Below are 19,840 nucleotides of genomic sequence, written 5' to 3'. Positions count from 1 at the left end.
TGTTTGTTATAAATCATCAGACAATTAGCTCATCAGAGATAACCACAAACAACAAGCCCAATGCAGAGAGGACCAAAAAGGTGGTGAAGATCAGAAAACAGTCAATCAATTAATGACACAAATTTATAATGACTCAAAATATATGGTGGTAAAAATGATTTCTTATGATAAGTATGAGGATATCATTCTTAACACCAGCAGAAGAGTTTATATCATATTAAAAATGTTACTTTGTCAATACTTATTCTTATAAATATCCATATTTCTTCTTATATATCTATCATGTGAAAAGAACAAAATGTCACTAATGTTTTAATCAATTTACCATTTTTGATAGGTCAAAATATTGACCCATTTAAAGCACTGATTGGGGAGATCCTGTTGTGGCTCAGTGGTAATGAACCCAAATAGTATCCATGAGGATGTGGGTTTGATCCCTGGCATCACTCAGTGGTTAAGGATCCAGTGTTGCCATGAGCTGTGGTGTAGGGAGCAGGTGTGGCTTGAATCCTGTGTTGCTATAGCTATGGTGAAGGCCAACAGGTATAGCTCTGATTCAACCCCTGGCCTGGGAACTTCCAAATGCCACAGGTGCAGCCCTAAAAAAAAGGTATTTATTGGTCGTCAAGTATATATTTGTGATGGTACCTACTCAGGTTGAGTGTCGTGTCTCCTTTCATTGAAACATGAAATAATTCAGCTTTCAGTTATCACTAATTAATACTAAATTACTTCATTTTAAAAATTAAGTGCCTTGACAGATATTCTATACTGCATGGTCTTTAATTTATTCATTTAATAATGAATTTTTACCTAAGGGATATTTGACAATTATTTTACATGAACGAATCTTACTCTTCTACAAACAAGGTGAAAACATATAGTGTCTCACGTGTATGTTTCAGAGAATTGATTCCAATGGTCCTGAGATATGCAAATAATAATTAGAAAATGAGATGTAAATAAAGAGATATTTAAGATGTGCATTTCCTTACAAGAGAACAAGAAATATAAGTTTACTTACAAAATAAATGTCAATTTATGGAGTACCATTTTAATCAAAGATAAATGTGTTGTCCAAATAATGAGACTGGCATATGGCAAAAACATGTTTTCTTAATTGCTTGTTTTCCTTTTTAATTGGATTTTGAAATTGTTTAATAATATGGGTAAGACATTTCAAACACTGAACACTCAAAACCAAACCCAGATTGCATTTTGTGCACCCAATAGACATGGCAGGGACTTTAGTTTATAAAGGCTGAAATAAAGTGAATTATCTTTTATATTTACTCTGGGCTGTTGTGAGAATTAAATGAAGTAAGTATGGAAAGTATTCAGTAGTGTATCTGGTACGCAATGAGAGCTTAATAAGGAAAGTTATGACTATAAATACAAGTAATTTTTCAATAAATATATACTATTTTAAGACATAGAATCAGATCTTTGAGTAAAATAATTTAAGGTTTTTCCCTCTTAATTTTAGTAATTTTTTGAGTGGGACGCTGAAACATGTATCCCACCCACATGTACAGCCCTATTTCTCTTTCTAAACACTCATAGCCCCATTATTCATCCCCACCCCAGCAACACAAACAACTAATCCCAATTTCTTCTTCTTTTATGACAGCACCCACAGTATCCAGGCCAAGGATAAAATCTGAGCCCCAGCTGTAAACCATGCCACAACTTCAGCAATGTCAGATCCCTTACCCCCTGCTCCAGGCCAGGGATTGAACCCACACTGCCACAGAGACAGCACTGGATCCTTATGCTGTGTCACAGTGGGAACTCCCCAGTTTCTTTTTCTTAATGCTGTTGTGTACTATGCTTTATCATCAGCAATCTCATTTTTATTCTTGCGCACTTTTTCATTTCATATTAAAGTTTTTATCACGACCAAATTTGACTTTCCCCCAATTATGCTGCATTCAATGTTGCTGTTTCTAGTTCTATTATTTGGTATTTTTCAAAGCCACCTTAATCTCTGATTTACCTACTTTCCCCAACCATTTTGGTCAACATTAATTTATTTATTTATAAGTATATATTTATTAAGTGTCATCTATGTGCCAGGGAGTATTACAGGCCCTTGAAGTACATTGGTGAACATAATAAACAAAAATCTTTGCTCTGCAGTTGCTTCCACTTTAGTGAGGATGTGGGATTTTTATTTAAAAAAATAAAATTATAATGAATGTTAAAATTGATAATTGTTATTACAAAAAGAGAAAAGAATAACAGGGATAGGAGTAGGCAAGCAGAGTCATCAGGGGAGAAGAATTTTGCCATGGTATAGACTCTACCTTGAGTCTCATCCATATCTGATATAGATGATATTTAGATGAGCCTGGACTTTTAGAGCTGATGCTGGAATGAGTTAAGGATTCTGAACTCTTGGGATGGAATGAATATATTTCACACGAGAGAAAGCCAAGAGTTGGGGTTGGGAGCAGGTGCAGAACACAATAGACTGAATGTGTCCTTCTCATACTCATGTGTTGAAATCCTATCTCCCAATGTATGTGGGGATCTTTGGGGAGATAGTAGATCATAACAGTAGAGCCCTCAAGAATAGGATTAGTGCCATTCTAAAAAGGACGCTTGAGTATGCTCGTCTTTTCACCATGTGAGGTTATAAGGAGAAGCATGCAATTCAGAATAGGACCCTCACCAGTACCTAACCCTGCTAATACCCTTATCTCCAATTATCAGCCTCTAGAACCATAAGAAACAAATCTCTGTTGTTGATAAGTCATTTAGTCTATGGCAATTTGCTATAGCAGCCTTAACTAAAACAGGATGGTAGATTTCCATTTGAAATAGAATGGACTGGGGCAAGGCTTACAGAGCAAAAGGAGGTGGGCGAATATAAAGGCATTAGTCTTATGGATATTTGAGCAAAGAGTATTTCAGGTAAAAAGGAGAGTGCTAGTTTAAAAGCCAGGAATTTTTGAGAAATATCAAGGCTATTGCATCCAAAGCCGTGAGTAGGAAGTATAGTATCTGGAGGGGAAGTCAGAGACATAACAGTGGCCAGATGGTGTATTAGTTCACAGACCATGAAAGACACATGCTATGTTGCTTTTACACAAAAGAATACCAAAATTTCTGTTTTATGTCCATATACTCAATATCATAGTCTACTTAATCTGCAATTCACATTTCTACTTTCTAGGTTATTTAAGTCTCAGGTTGCATTTTTTTTTTTACCATATTATCTGTGCTCCTATTGGTAATTCTAACATCCATTCTGATCATCTATTAAACAGTTAACATCAAAGATGACTAACCCTTTTTATTCCATTGATATTGTATCACCTTGTACCCTGGCTATATCCTAAATCCTAGAAACACAAAGTATAACCCATCTCTGAGAAAACGAATTTGTCTAACACCTCTTCTCTTAGAGGTATATCACCTTCCAAGATTATTAAAAATTTTAGATTATCACCTCTTCTCTTGGAGGTATCTCACCTTCCAAGATTATTAAAACTTTTAGATTATCAGAACTGACCCTGATGTATGTTCCTTAATTCCACCAAGATTGTTAACATTCCCTAGCCTCATAAATTATACCTTCAGATGAATTTTAGACCCTATTATAACAAACAAATACACTTTTAGTACCACCCTTATCAAGTTATTAAGTCATTTCCCTGCTTTCAATCATTTATAAAATATTTAATCTGAAGTATTTTCTACCCTGAATTTAAGGCTTCGATAAAAACCCATCAATGTTAATTAAAGCAGGGAGTGAGATAATGGACTTGATTTAAAGGAGAGGATCATATTTTTAAATTCACGGCTTCATTTCTTCTGCCTCTGTATTCCCACTGCCAAAGACAAAATGCTATTTCCAGAATGTTTTGTGTCCTGAGGAGATAATACAAGAGAAGTATAAAAACATGTACAATATGAATTCCACAGCAGAGTTATTTATAAGACACAACAGATACAAAATAAATGTGAAGCAATAGGAGGCAGTAATTACATCGTGTTACAACAACTCAATGGATTATTATACAGTCAAAAAAATTAATAGCTATAAAACTGCATCATCTTAAAAAATGACTTTGATAAAGTACATCTAAAAACTTAATACTCTATCTCTTCAAAGACTGTTAACTTGCAAAAAAATATGTATGTGGCCAAAACCTGGAATGAAGTAAAAAATGTTAAAGTGGTCAGTTTACTAGTGGTATTTTTCTACAGTTTTAATCTTTAGAACATCTGGTTAATAATATTTCAGAGCATTAAAGAAACATCTTAAATTTACCTAGTTATTTGATTTTGGTCAATTGAGGGATGAATATGCATATTTGAATATGTAGAACAGACTAGATCTAACATGTGCCTCTCCTTGTCCATAAATAATACTTAGAATTTTAACCCTAATATAGAGGTTCAAAAACCATCTTCCAACATTTTTTCTTTTGCATTCTATTATAAAGGATGCTTTTATTTTCAGATTATCTATTGCAGTTCAACTACTAAGAGCCCGCAAATCAGTTTTGGCATGTATTCCATGTCACATGCAGGTTTTACGAAATGCTTTACATATTATCAGTAATTTCAATCTTTTTGTTATTTCTAACGGGTGTGAAACAAAGTCTAACACTCTTTTCCCTTTAACTGATTAAAATGACTGTTATTTTGAGAATTTTGTATAATTTTAGAATCTACCATGGTTGATTTTGTTTATAGATTATTTATTAAGAACAGTATGAAATCTCTATATCAGCTACAATATATTGTTGAGGTCTCCAAAGAACACTTGCTATTATTTTTCTCTGTGTGTCTTTTTCTTTTCCCCTCCAGTTTTACATCAGGCTACACTGTTTTCTGGAGTGAAAATGATGATCATGTCTGCTGTAATTCTGAAGTTTCTTCAAGTGAAAAAGGATTTATAATACTTATATGATCTATATTTCTGTTTTTGGAACAAAATGTTATTAGATTAGTCTTTTTTGTTTGTTTGTTTTTTGTTCTTTTCTAGGGCTGCACCTGCAGTTTATGTAGGTTCCCAGGCCAAGGGTCTAATCAGAGCTGTAGCCACAGCAACATGGGATCCCAGCCGCATATGCAACCTACACCACAGCTCACAGCAACGCTGGATGCTTAACCCACTGAGCAAGGCCAGGGATCGAACCTGGAACCTATGATTCCTAGTCAGGTCATTAACCACTGAGCCACAACAGGAATCTCTAGATTAGTCTTGAAAATGATTTTTTTAAAGATATTTTTTTATTGTCTAGTAATTTTTTCTGTCTAAACTACATCTTAATATAATTTTGTAGCAAATACATGATTTTACAAAATTTTACTGAACGTATTTTTATATCCTTCCTCATCCTAGTATTTCTTCTCCAATATTAAAGGCTTTGAAACTTAAAGCTTTCTTCTCATCTACTTCCTTCAACATATTTAATTTACTTCATACACTGCCTTTTTTGATCCGAAAGCCTTGACAAAAGATAATACTGTATACTACTTATATCTTTTCACATACTTAATAAACTTGAAGATATATTGGTTTAGATTTTTGTAACATTATCTCAGTACATAAATTCTATCCACTAATTGAGTTTAATTATATAATAATTAATTTAATTAATTATATTGATTATTGAGCTTCAGTATTGTAGAAACCCAATGAGGCATATGTAATTTTGAGATAACAACATTGAGAATAATAAGAAAACTCTTCTATTGTATCCATCAAAGATGGCTTTTACTAAACAACTGTAATTTTTTAATTATTTTCAAAAATTACCTTATCTGCTGAAAGGATATTTTTGAGTAGCCAGTATGTGTAAAATGATTTCATTTTTAGTTGAAATGCATCAGAATACTCTGGAAGCCTAATTTAATATTTGAGGCTTTTCAGGAAAATCATGAGTGTTCAAAACTATTAAGTGTCAAACCAGATAACATACACTCTGGTGTCTATTTTTGAAATTTGGACTGGAGGAACAGATAGGAAAATCTTCCTAATGACTCCAATTTCTAAAACCCCTTTTAGGGCTTTCTGTCTCATCGGTTCCTGTGGCTCCAGATATGTCAGTGCATTGGTGGCCATCCTGCCTAACACATGACTTTGCTAGTGTGACCACAGCCAAGTGGACCAAAATAGAAAACTCTTCTCAAGGGAAGATTATCTACATGTTGATCAGAGGGATTCATAAAATTTCTTAGTAACGAATGTTTCAGCTGACAGGGAGGCGATGACTAGAACCACGTAAGACGTGCACATGGTTTTCATTGTATTAATTTGATTTATATTATTAATTTTAAGATACAAAATAGATATAGTCTTTGAATTTGTATTGGAAGCCTAATACACTGATATTATACTAGCCTATTTTTTAAAATAAGCAAACCCCTTTCAAATCTTCAAGATTTTATCAGTATTTACTTGTTCCCTTTTGCCTGTCAACTTCTCCACCTAATTTGTGGTGTCCTTTATTCCTGCAACTATACGGATTGGCCGCGGTTTAGGTTTGCTGTATAGTCACCATTATAAAATGAGACAACACATATCTTCCAGATTCAATGAACTCTTTCTTAGATCTTACATTTTTCTTATTATTTACCCTCATATTTTACTGGATAAATCCACAGATAACATCTAAAATTTGAGTGTTTCTAAACTTAAAATATCTTTTTTAGGCTTTTGCACTTGACTGATAGTTTTGGAGTGGAATGAATTCTCATCTGAATATTGCCCTTACCACACTGCAGGTCTTAGCCCACTATCTTTTTTTTCCCCAACTTTATTAAGGGGTAATTGATAAATAAAATTGTATGCACTTAAAGCATATAATCTGATGCTTTTGTTCACATATACATTGTGAAATATTTATCACAAAGTTATTTAACAACTATCATCTCACATAGTTATTTTTAGTATGTGTGAGAACACAAGATAATACTCTCAGGAAATTCTGAGGACATAATACAGTGTATTGTTATCTATAGTCACTATACTGTACATTACATCCTCAGAACTTATTCATCTTATAACTGAAAATTTGTATCCACTGACCAACATCTCCCCACCTTGCCCTCACACTAGCCCGTGGCAACCATTATAACTAGCACTCTACACTCAGATTCTAAGACCTAAACCTTTTTTGGAGTCAGCACATAGGTGATATAATACAATAATTTAGCATTTGTCTTTCTATATCTGGCTTATTGCAATTAGCATCATGCCCTCCAGGTTTATTCATGTTGTCTAAAAAGACAGGATTCCTTCTTTTTATGGCTGAATAATATTTCATTGCTTTCCACATCATCTATTGATAATGAGAAACATCTTCCAGTATAACTGTAGTTCTTTTGTTGATGACCTTACCCCCTACCCTTAACCCTTTCTTCAAGCACACGGGGCATTTTTTTATGCTCATTGTTTTGAAATTTTACAATGATGTGTTCATTTTATTCATGTTTATGGGATCTTGGTTGTATTTCCAAATCATACAGCTCTAAGAAATTCCCTGTGAGAAATTAATTACTTTTTTCTATTTTTGCTATTATTTCTCTTCAGAATTCTAATAGGAGGATGGTGAGCCTGCTGAAAAGAACCTCTATATTTCTTATTTATGTTACTTTGCATCTGTGTGGTTTTTTGTTCTGCTTTCTGTGTCATTTCGAATAATATTTGTATTGCTTGTGTAATAATTTATGCAATTATATTTGTAATCTTCAGAGTTATTTACTACTGAATTGTTCCTTTTTATACTACTCTTTTCCTGTTCTTATTTAATGGATAACAGTTTCTTGAAAACTCTTACAGAATCAAATTGCAAGTGTGTTTGTATTTAGTTCTTCCCCTTTCCATGTATTACTTCTGATTCCTATAGGGTCATATTGTCCCCTTTTTTTAAAAAAAATTATAGACTTACAGGCATACCTCAGAGATTCTGAGTGTTCTGTTCCAGACCACTGCAATAGAGCAAATAGTGCAGTAAAATGAAACATACAAAGTTTTTTGGTTTCTTAGTGCATATAAAATTATTTTATACTACACTGTAACCTATTACATTTCAACAGCATTATGTATAAATAAATAATGTTCATACTTTAATGAAAAAATACTTTATTGCTAAAAAATGCTCACCAACATCTGAGGCTTAGCAGGTCATAATCTTTCTGCTGGTGGAGGATCTTGCCTTGATATTAATGGATAATGAGTAATCAGGGTGCTCGCTGGTGTGAGGTGGGGTGGCTGTGGCAATTTCTTAAAATAAGGTAATGAATTTTCTGAATTCATTGATTCTTCTTTTCACTGGCAACTTCTCTGTGGCATGCAATGCTGTTTGACAGCAGCTCACCTACAGTAGAAATTGTTTTCAAAACTGCAGTCAATCCTCTTAAGCCTTGCCATTGCTTTATCAACTAAGTTTATGTATTATTCCAAATATTTTTTTGTGATAACAACATTCTTCACAACATCTTCAGTAGAAATAGATTTTACCTCAAGAAAATATTTTTTTGCTCATTCTTAGGAAGCAACTCCTCATCCATTATAGTTTTATCATGAGGTTACAGCATTTCATCACATCTTTGGGCTCTATTTCTAATTCTAGTTCTCTTGCTATTTCTGCCACATCTGCAGTTATTTCCTCCACTGAATTATTGATCCCCTCAGTCATCCATGAGGGTTGAAATCAACTTCTGCCAAGCACTTGCTAATGTTGATATTTTGTTCTCTTCCTAGGAAATCATGAATGTTCTTCATGGCATCTAGAAAGATGAGTACTTTTCAAAAGGTTTTCAATTAACTTTACCCTGCTCCATCAGAAGAACCACCATCTACAGCAGTAAAATGTATTTCTTAAATAATAAGACTTGAAAGTTGAAGTTATTCCTTGATCCATGGGATGCAGAATGGACACTGTGTTAGCAGGCATGAAAACAACATCAACCTCATCGTATGTCTCCATCAGAGCTCTTGGATGATCAAGTACATTGTCAGAGAGCAGTAAAATTTTGAAAGGAATCTTTTTTTCTGAGAAGTAGGTCTCATCAATTGGCTTAAAATGTACAGTAAACCAGGTTGTCAACAGATGAACTGTCATCCTTGTTTTGTCATTCCATATATAAAGTGCAGGCACAGTCAATGTAGCATAAGTCTTGGGGTTTTCAGAATGATAAACCAACAATGACTTCAACTTAAACTCACTAGCTGCATCAGCCCCTACCAAATGAGTCAGCCTGTCCTTTAAAGTTCTGAAGCCAGGCATTAACTTCTCCTCTCTATTAAAGTTTTAGATGCCATCTTCTTCCAATAAGAGGCTGTTTCATATCCATTGAACATCTGTTGTTTAGTGTAGCTACCTTCATAAATTACTTCAGCTAGATCTTCTGGATAACTTACTGTAGTTTCTACAGCAGCACTTGCTGTTTCCCTTTATACTTTCATGTTTTCAAGACAGCTTCTTTTCTTAAACCTTATGAACCAACTTCTGTTAGCTTCAAACTTTTCTTCTGCAGCTTCCTCACATCAGCCTTCATAGAATTGAAGAGACATAGTGCCTTGCTCTGGGTTAGGTTTTGGCTTCAGGCAATGTCATGGCTGGTTTGATCTTTTATTCAGACGAAAACTTTCTCAATATCTGCAATAAGGCTATTTCACTTACTTATTACTGTGTTCATTAGAATAGAAATTTCAATTTCTGTCATGCATTTTCCTTTGCATTCACAACTTGACTAGCTGTTTTAAGAGGCCTAGCTTTTGACCTGGGTCAGCTTTCTACATGCCCTTCTCACTAAGCATAATCATTTCCAGATTTTGATTCAAAGTGAGATATATGCTACTCATCCTTTCACTTGAACATCTAGAAGCCATTGTAGGGTTATTAATTGACCTAATTTGAATACTTTTCTGTCACAGGGAATACAGAGGCCTGAGAAGATGTAGAAATATGGAGCAACTGAAAATTAGTGGAGTGGTCAGAACACATACAACATTTACTTACTAAGTTTGCCATATGATATGGGCACAGTTTGTGGTGCCCCAAAGCAATTACAATAGTAACATCAAAGATCACTGATTACAGATCATCATAAAAATATATTCATAATGAAAACCCTTGAAATATTGAAAGAAGTACCAAAAATGACACAGAGACATAATAAAGTAAGCAAATGTTGTTGGGAAAATGGTGCCAACAGAATTACTGAATTCAGGGTTGTATCAAACCTTCAATTTGCAAAAAACACTATACAATGAGGTATGCTTGTATATGACATTATCCCAAATTATTAAATAACCAAGAGACTTATACCATAATCCCCTTTAACAAATTTTTTAAGAAGTCTGAAATACAAGTATATACTCTTTTCTCCTTCCTGCATTTTCAAATGGAAGAAAATCCTGAATTTGTTTTTATATTCTAATATATGTCTTATCTTACTACATTTTCATGTACCATGAAAAATAATCTTTCTGAATATGTCTAAAAATTTTGTAAATGGTATCATATACTTACATTCTTTTTGTTTTTACCACTCTATGTTTATGAGTATCATATATATGAATGTAGATTAATCTTCTTCATTCATATTCACTGCTAAGATACTAATTTGTTTAGATAGATGGCCACTTGGTCATCCATTTTTGTCTTAACAGGTCATTACCCCCACTTTTTTTCTAATAATGCTGTTATGAACATGAACCTTGGTATATGTGCCCTATGTCATGAGAAGAATTTCAAAGGTTTATGCAAACTAAGGTGTGGAAATGCTGCATGAAATGTCATGTACTTTCTCAATTTAGATATTGCTCTCCAGATTGGTTTCATCAAGGCACATTCATCCTGCATTTCTAGCACTGCATGAGAGTTCCCTTCCTCTACATCCTTCTTACTTTCACACTGTCATTATTTGCTAATTTAAGGGATATGAAATGTTGTGTGGGTTTAAGTTGCATCCCCTGAGTATTTAAGAAGTTGAATATCTTTGTATGTATTATTCATCAATGTTTCCTCTTTTGTTAGATTTTTTTGTTCTGTTAGTTTTGCTTATTTGTCTGTCAGAATACTAATTCCAATCAGGACCACTTTAATTTAGTTTCTAAATTTGAGATGTCCTGAGTCATGCTGTTAGTAAACATTTGAATATCATACTAATGCGAATTCAGACTAATGGTTATAACTTTTTAAAGACGTCTCTTTATATCCTTTTGGAACAGAACCTGAGATTAATGTTTTTATATCTAAGACAGGTTTTTTTTTTGCCATCTCTTTTTTTTGCTGGCAGTTTTTTTTTGTCACCTCTTTTTTTTTGCTGGCAGCTTGATTTGTCTTGGTTCACCTTAGCAAACTTGGGGGACCCTAGCTTGCAGAGTTCCAACTATCCAACATGTGTGCCCCAATGATATATCTCCTTTTCCCCAAACGTCAGGTAAGGCAATATTCTCTATGTCACAGGATTCGGCAATCACCTGAATATTCTTTTAACATCAGTAGCATCTTACTATTGTGATGGGCTTCACATCTGCTCATAAGAAGAAGGCATATGGATGGTCAGAAGACACATGAGAAGATGTTCAATATCACTAATCATCAAAGTGTTGCAAATCAAAACCACATGGCATACCACCTCACACCTGTCAGAATGGCTATCATCAAAAAGACAACAAATAACAAGTATTGGCAAGGATGTGGAGAAAAGAGAACCCTCATGAACTATTGGTAGTATTATAAAATTGGTAGAGCCACGATAGAAAGAGTTTGAAGCTTTCTCAAACCATTAAAAATAGAACTGCCACATGAGCCAGCAATTTCACTTCTGGGTATTTACACAAAGAAAACAAAAACACAGATATGAAATTTAAAAAGGTATATGTACTCCAGGTCTCACTGCAGCATTATTTACTGCAGCCAAGATATAGAAGCATCCTGCATGTTCATTCATAGATGAATGAAAGAAGATGTGAGATACAGACACACATACACACACACACACTGGAATATTGGCACTTAGAAGTGAAAACTCGCCATATTCAACAATATGGGTGGATCTTGAAAGTATTATTATGCTAATGTATATATAAAAACAAAACAGACTTATAAGATACAGTGAACAAAAGGTCGGTTGCCAGAAAAGAGGTGGGTGAGGGGGTGGGCAAAATGTGAAGGGGATTAAGAAGTACAAACTTCCAGCTATGTAATAAATAAGTCATAGGAATGTAATAAACAGCGTAAGGAATTTGGTCAATGATAATGCAATTGACAAAACAGCATTAGTAGACTCTTGCCGTATATCATAATGTATGCAAGAGTCAAGTAATTATGTAGTACACCTGAAACTATCATAATAGTGTATACCAACTACATTTCAATTAAAAAGAGAAGAAATGTAAAGAGAGAAAGAAATATACTCTCCTAGCCTCACCACCACCACCCCCCCCCGAAAAAAAAGGGAAAGGAAAGAAAAAAAGAAAGAAAAGCAAACATTAAAACCTAATCCGGAGCTTGGGGTTAATGGATGCAAACTAGCTTTTGGAGTGGATTAGCTATGAGATCCTGCTGTTAAGCATGATAATGGGAGAAAAAAGTATGTCAGCATGTATGTGTAACTAGGTCACTACGCTGTACAGTAGGAAAAAAAATTGTATTGGGGAAATAACAATAATAAGAAATGTGATGAAATAAATAAATAAATTTTTTAAAAAAAAATTTAAAAAAAGCTAATGGGAAGCTGTGGTTGCATAGGTAGGGCCTGATGTACAATGCAAGAATACAGAAGTCTTTACTCTGGCTTTAACACATAAAGTGCCTTCTTTGGGTGTCATTTAACAATTTTATTTAGTCAACCTCCCTAATTTTGACTGGGAGGTAAAAAACTGGCTTCTGGGCATCTTACACATGCAATGACAGTAGATTACCTATAATTAAACGTGAAGGTCTCTAAATAGTGCTTTATTGTCTTACAAAATCTATCTTTCTAAAATCCTATGCCTCTGGGATTCGACAAGGAATGCCCCGTCTGTTAGATGGAGTCCCCACCCCTTTTAACTTCCCTGCTCTCTACTTTTCTTTACCAGTTGCCATTTCCCAAATCCACTTCAGTTTTTCAGAAATTTCTTGAAAGCTCTTTTGTTCTCTTATTTGTTCAGTCTCCTCATTCTCTTCATATTGCGGAACTATCAATTAAAAATTACTATCACTTAAAAATTACTATCAATTGAATGGAACTATGGGAAGGAGAAAGGAGATAAACTCATATGCTACAGCCAAGATCTTCAGTTAAAAATTCCTGCTAACTAGCTGTCTACAAGTCTTGATGTTTTCCTAAAGGTATAGTAATCTAGGTGCAGCTCACCAGTAATTTATGAATTTAATCCCCTTCTAATAGATAGCTACTTTTTAGATTGATGCAGGGATCCAGGCCTGGTATTATCAGATTTCATGATTTTTAGAAATATATCAGTCATCAGGATTTTTACATCAGACAATCTCACTTTCTTAGTGGTGGCATAATTTTTGTTAGCACTATGTGAGCTGAACATATCAGCAACAAATATCTAGAGTGCATGATTCCAGTGCATGATCTTTCCCTCAGATGTATTACTAGCTTGATTATTTTTAAAAATCCTGACAACTAGAGGTTATTCTCCACATTTACAAATGAATAAACTAAGGTGGTCCACTGTTAATGAGCTTGCCTGATGCTACAGAGAGGACTTGAATTTTGTTCTAAGTCCAGGTTGTCTGACATCAGACTCATCATACTGTGAAGAAAATGTACATCATTGCTAATGTTGGGGATAAATAAAGAAACTATACGGTTAGTTTGTGAGACGGAAATGTTATTCTATATTTCTCTTCAAACTGCTACATACGTCTTAAAAATATCTTTTGGTTTGGAGGAGTTGGAGAGCACCTCATTTTCCTCATCTTCACACAGCTTGAAAGAGGAGCCAACAACACTACCTTCCTTCAGTCTTAACCTCCTACTCATTTCTTGGAGTCGTGCAAACTGATTTCAGCTCCACCCATTCTATTCTAAAGACGACAAGAGTAACATTTTAAGGGGTGTTTTATTTTTGTAGGCAGCAGGTGGGAATTATTTCTCATTAGACACTTCACAAATGTGTTTAATAATGAATGCACTGCTTGGCAAGTGAAATTGTGTTAGTGTATGTGTCACCTATTCCTTTACATGAGGTTTTAATAAGTTATGCTCAACAAACCAAGAACAATTTGAAATACTTAGCTTCAGATATTCTGTGTGACTCCCAAGACATCAATTGTTAGCAAAATTTTTGCTACTAATGTTCTGTGATATTAATATTTTGTTTTATGACTATGTAAGATATAAATGTCATATTTCTACTTTTCTTTAAAAATTTGAATTTTTGATGAATAATGCATTTATTCATTTTATACGAGCCAAAATGAATAAACCTTATTCATTTTATATGTTCCAAATATTTCAAATAATTATTTAACCAGATAATTAGAAATTAGTTCATTTATTATCAAATACGCCTATTATATACGTTCATGTATCTATACTTGCATGTATGTATATATGTAATTTAAAACACATGCAAGTATTTTTACTAAGTACATCATAGAAAAGCAATCTATGACTTCATTACCTGCCTAAACAGACTTGCTCTAATCACAACCTCTGCTGGTTACACTGAGGTCTAACCCTCCATCTTCTCCTCTGGGATTACTGCCCATGTCTCTTAAACAATCTTTTTAGTCCAATTTTACTCTCTCCCCTACTTATATTCATTTTTCATACAGAAGAGTTTTTAAAACATGACGTCTTTTCACTCCTCTGCTTACACTCCTTCCAGAGCTTTCCATCAAGTTTAGCTTAAAAAAAAAAAAAAAAAAAAAAAAAGGGCACCCATATTCACCTACCTGGCCCTACATAATTTTTTTTTTTTTGGTCTTTTTACCATTTCTTGGGCCACTCCCACGGCATATGGAGGTTCCCAGGCTAGGGGTTGAATCGGAGCTGTAGCCACCAGCCTACACCAGAGGGGCTTTTAGAAGGAAAGAATTTTTGATCTTCTATTTTATTTCTAGAGCTAAGAACAACACTGGAAACATTAAAATGTTGGACTTGATCCTCAGAGATGTTCCTCCCCTCCAAATATTTGTGATCTACAGAGAGCCCTGTGGATACTCTAAGTAACTAAGAATAAATGACCCCAGAAAATAGCCTTAAAGAAAACACTTTGTTGTTTTTTTTTTTAAAGAGATAAACAGAAAAAAAAAAGGAAGGATTAGGCATCAGAGCAAAATATAGAAAACTCTAATGGAAACTTTAATATGGAAATATTCCTCAACTGGTAGCATAAATCATAGAGGAAAATCAATAAAAATGTGGTGCATTACAGAACTTGAGTACAAGCATTTGTTGTAATTCTAGCATTTTACCAGCTTGGAGATCTTGAATAAATTAAATAACCTGAGCTTCATTTTCATCATTTATAACATGGAAATGCCTACTTCACTTAGGATTGTTTTAGTGATCGTGAGATTACGTTTTAAAGTGTTACATAACACAAGGCACACAATGAAAATGATAGTATTTTAAATAAGAAAACCTGATTCTAATCATTGTAGTCAGAAAACATTACCAGCTCCTTGATGCCACCAATATTTCTATATATTTCACATAAGGAATTAAGTCCCATCAATGCATGTATTTGAAATTATGGGAATGTGTAGTTGCAAATACCCTTTATAGCTGTTATGTTAGTCTTTACTAAAGTGATGTAGAGGGTCAAATATAAGCTCCTAGCCTGATGACATTATAACAATCTTTGATTTTTTTTCTACTTTGTAAAATGAGAGGTTTTGAGGTAAGTAATCCAGTTAAAACACTGTAAGACATAATATTTAATAAATTCAAAGTTTAATTCAAGTTTTGGAATAAAGCAAAATAAATTCTTGAAGAAAATTTTAATGTATCACTTAGTATTATCCATTCTGTCATGTTAAAATTAGAATTAGTAACTTCTATTACCAAATTTCATCTAAAAAGTAAGCTTCTATTACTCATTTGTTCTTAATATCTCACCTATTCTACAGATATTCTCTGCCATTTAAAGGCTTTTTTTTTGCTAGACTTATTAGTACAATTATGGCATGTATAATCACTATAACAGTTTAAAAATAGTATAAGCGATTCCTTCATTATCATTCTCATGACTTTAAAACAAGCTCATTATCTGGAAATATCATTCATTTTGAAGCCCTTGATTTTCCCCATTCATTCATAAGCTTAGGTGATATACTATCCTTCTTTGATTCAAATAAATTCTTTTGCTGCTTATAATTTGTCATTCTACTCATTCTAGCTGTGATTTCTTTAAAAATAGACTTCACTCTTTAAGTTTATATTTTTTCCTGTTTTCTTTGTGCCTGTTGCAATAATTCTAAATCGCAAAGTCCATTATTGCCAATTAAAGAAGTTTTGTCTCTTCTAAAATTAAATACCATAACCAAAAGGTTAGTATTAGTTAAGTTTACACCGAAAAGAATAATAGGTATATGAAAATGAGATCAATTTCATGATGGCATTGAAAGTAGAATAATCAGCATGTTATTTTGTTCAATGTTACTAGTATTATCCTTGTTTTAATTTTTTAAAATGTTTTCTACTGAAAGATTAATAGAAAAAATTGGGGGTTTTTAATATCAGCTTTACTTTTGTTTCCTAGACTGCTATAACAAATAGCCCCACACTGACCAGCCTAAAACAAGAGAAAGTTATCCTTTCACAGTCAGGGAGGCTAGAAGTCTGAAATCCCAGTGTTGGCAAAATTGGCTCTTTCTGGAGGTTCTGAGGGAGAATCTCTTCCATACCTGTCTTCAGTTTCTAGTGGTTGCTGGGAATCCCAGGAAATCCTTAGCTTCAGTCTATTCTCTGCCTCCATCATCACAAAGTGTCCTCCCTGTGTGTTCTCTGTGTCTTCATAAGGCCTGTTTAACAAGGACACCAGTCCTTATTAAAAAATGAATTGAATTAGCCCACTCTGATCCAGAATGACCTCATCTTAACTAATTACACCTATAATGATTCTATTTCCAAATAAGATCATATTCTGAGGTTGCCATAAACATGAATTTTGGGTGGGGGTACTATTCAACTCAGTACACAGCTGGAATATAAAAGAAGTTATATGAATATGTTAGGTATGAAATATTTGATTATTAAAATTAGTTTCCTATGAGATCAATAATATAATGCAATAACAAATCATATTTTTCTGAAATCATTTAATATGTCAATAAGTCAACTTGCATCATTACCATTTAGGTATACAGTCTGATTTATAGGATCACAAGTCTTGCAAAATAACATTCTAAATAAGTATATTCCCTGTCTTTCTAAAAATTCTATTATATTTCTGGGGTACAAAAATATCAATTTCCAGAGTTTGACATTTCCTATAGCAATCATTGAGAGGTAGTGTATGATACATTGTAACAACACTTTCTATACACATTGCCAATATATATTTAGCATGTTATTCACAGCCTTATGTAAACAAGTACTACTATATAATTGTTGATAATTTACCCTCGGGGATATTGAGAATAGGGTCTATTAGTAAAATCTAAGCTCTAGAATTAAATAAAACAAATCAAGATTGTCTTGTTTACTCCTGGATGCCTGGCATTTAGACCATCTCCAGCCTGTAATGAGCTCAGAAAACATTAGTATAATGAAAGAATAAATATCTTAGTAAGATAGGTCTGAATTGATGGAAGTTAAGAAAGTCTACTATTTAATGTTTCATTCAGCACATGCTAAGGAAATTCCTAAACACCTGAATTTCTAAATATATAGTTGTCTACTAATGCTTTATTTTTCTTTAGATGTCAAAACAATTTCTTAAAGGATGTATCTAAATTAAATGGTGATATTTTCCTTTCTACCAAGTAAAATTTTGTCTTGGTTTGAGTAACTATTGCTTTCTTATCAAAAGTGGTACCATCCATGACCACTCTGTGATCAATTCATTAAAATAGCTATCTGATTTTTGCTGAACTCAACAGCACATCAAAATAGAGGGAACATTTAGAAAAGTTTCTGAGGATGTTTAAAGAGTGAAATGCCCTTATTTTTATCAGCAAACATAAATATTCAACAAGCAATCTCAAAAGAGAATTAAGAGATCCTTAGTAGTAGATTTTTCCTGAATTCTTGTTAGGTAGAATCTTATAATATTAGTAACTTAATTATGATACCCCTTGTATAATAAAATATATCTTTAAAAATTAATATTTAGCTATAAAATGTATAAAATTGTATTTTGTTACTCAGAAGCATTACTGAAAGTATTAATTGTAATCTACCAGGGATCGATATCTCCAAAGCCTTTTTGTCAACCTATCATAAACATAATTACATTAATTGAATATCATTATATGTTTGGTAGAGCATTTGGCCATGAAATAATTCTTAATGATTTATTTATAACTGATTTTTTCCCTAAATTAAATTCTCATTAAGGAAGTGATATTTTCATTTAGTTAGATACCATGTTAACTAAGCACTGAAAGAAGAAAACAAGTGTTGATTTTTTTTAGATATTTATTTTAATAGAAATAACATATTTTCTAAATGATAGAAAAATCTGGAGTTCCCATTGTGGCTTAGTGGTTAACAAATCTGACTAGCATCCATGAGGACGCAAGTTCAATTCCTGGCCTTGCTTAGTGGGTTAAGGATCCAGCATTGCTGTGATCTATGATATAGGTCACAGATGCAGCTCGGATCCTGCGTTGCTACAGCTGTGGCATAGGCCCACAGCTACAGCTCCAATTTGACCCCTAGCCTGGAAACCTCCATATGCCACAGGTGCAGCCCTAAAAAAAAAGGAAAAAGAAAAATCTGATGTGTACCTTTTATAAATCTATATTTAATTGTAAACAATGGGATCATTGCAATTAAGCAATAAATATATAGGCTTCTGTAAATATTAAATATTTATTTTATTAAGCATATAGATTTAAATATGTGAATAGTATAGAATTAAATAATCTTAATTACTAAGTCAGTCATTTATTAAGCCATCATTTTTAACTATGACTAAAATTGTTCTTATATATAAATTTGAAAAAACACGGATATTACTTTCAAAAAAATGTTTTAGCTTTTGTTTTAGTAGGAATAGAATTATTAACAAATTTTGAGGCCATTTCAAATGGCTTAAACAATAAAAATGTTTTTTATCTTAAGTAACTGATAATCTAGGCAATCAACCAATGATGTTATCAAAGACCTCTATTCTTTCAATTTGCAGGTTGTCTTTTCATTTTGTTTATGGTTGCCTTCACTGTACAAAAGATTGTAACTTTGATTAGGTCCCATTAGTTTATGTTTGCTTTTGTTTCTATTTCTACCAGGAGACTGACCTAAGAAAACATTGGTATAACTTATATTTACCATAGGAGAATGTTTTGCCTATGTTCTCTCTCTCTTGGAGTTTTATGGTGTCATATCTTATATCTGTCTTTGAGCCATTTTGAGTTTATTTTTGTGTATGGTGTGATGGTGTATTCTAACTTTGATATGACTGATGGCTTATTTTCAAAAATATAAACACAGCTCAGTAACAAAAACACAATCAACCCAATTAAAAAATGGGCAGAAGACCTAAATAGATATTTCTTCAAACAAGGTATAGGATGGCCAATAGACACATGAAAACTGCTCAAAAATCACTAATTATTAGAGAAACATAAATCAAAACTACTATGCAGTATCACCTAACACTAGTCAGAATGGCCATCATAAAAAAAATATACAAATAACAAATGCTGGAGATGGTATGGAGAAAAGGGAACTC

The 19,840-nt window shown here is 33.2% G+C and overlaps 2 long non-coding RNA genes across 3 annotated transcripts in view; both read right to left on the bottom strand.

Annotated features, from left to right (window-relative positions):
• LOC110261993 (uncharacterized) overlaps positions 1 to 19,840 on the bottom strand; it is a 517,032-nt gene that overhangs the window by 215,175 nt on the left and 282,017 nt on the right. The gene's annotated exons all lie outside the window — the stretch shown is intronic.
• On the bottom strand, positions 1,134 to 16,966 carry LOC146401064 (uncharacterized). The gene is made up of 3 exons (XR_014813565.1): positions 16,848 to 16,966; positions 8,126 to 8,339; positions 1,134 to 3,876 (listed from the first exon to the last, which is right to left on the bottom strand). It is a non-coding gene; the product is annotated as an uncharacterized LOC146401064 (long non-coding RNA).

The sequence above is a fragment of the Sus scrofa genome, chromosome 8 (genome assembly GCF_054392235.1).
Source record: "Sus scrofa isolate SSC_HxYL_T2T_F1_AM1 chromosome 8, Sscrofa_HxYL_maternal_Yorkshire_Landrace_v2.0, whole genome shotgun sequence".
NCBI classification, from domain to species: domain Eukaryota; kingdom Metazoa; phylum Chordata; class Mammalia; order Artiodactyla; family Suidae; genus Sus; species Sus scrofa.
This window is presented reverse-complemented; position numbering and strand designations above follow the sequence as displayed.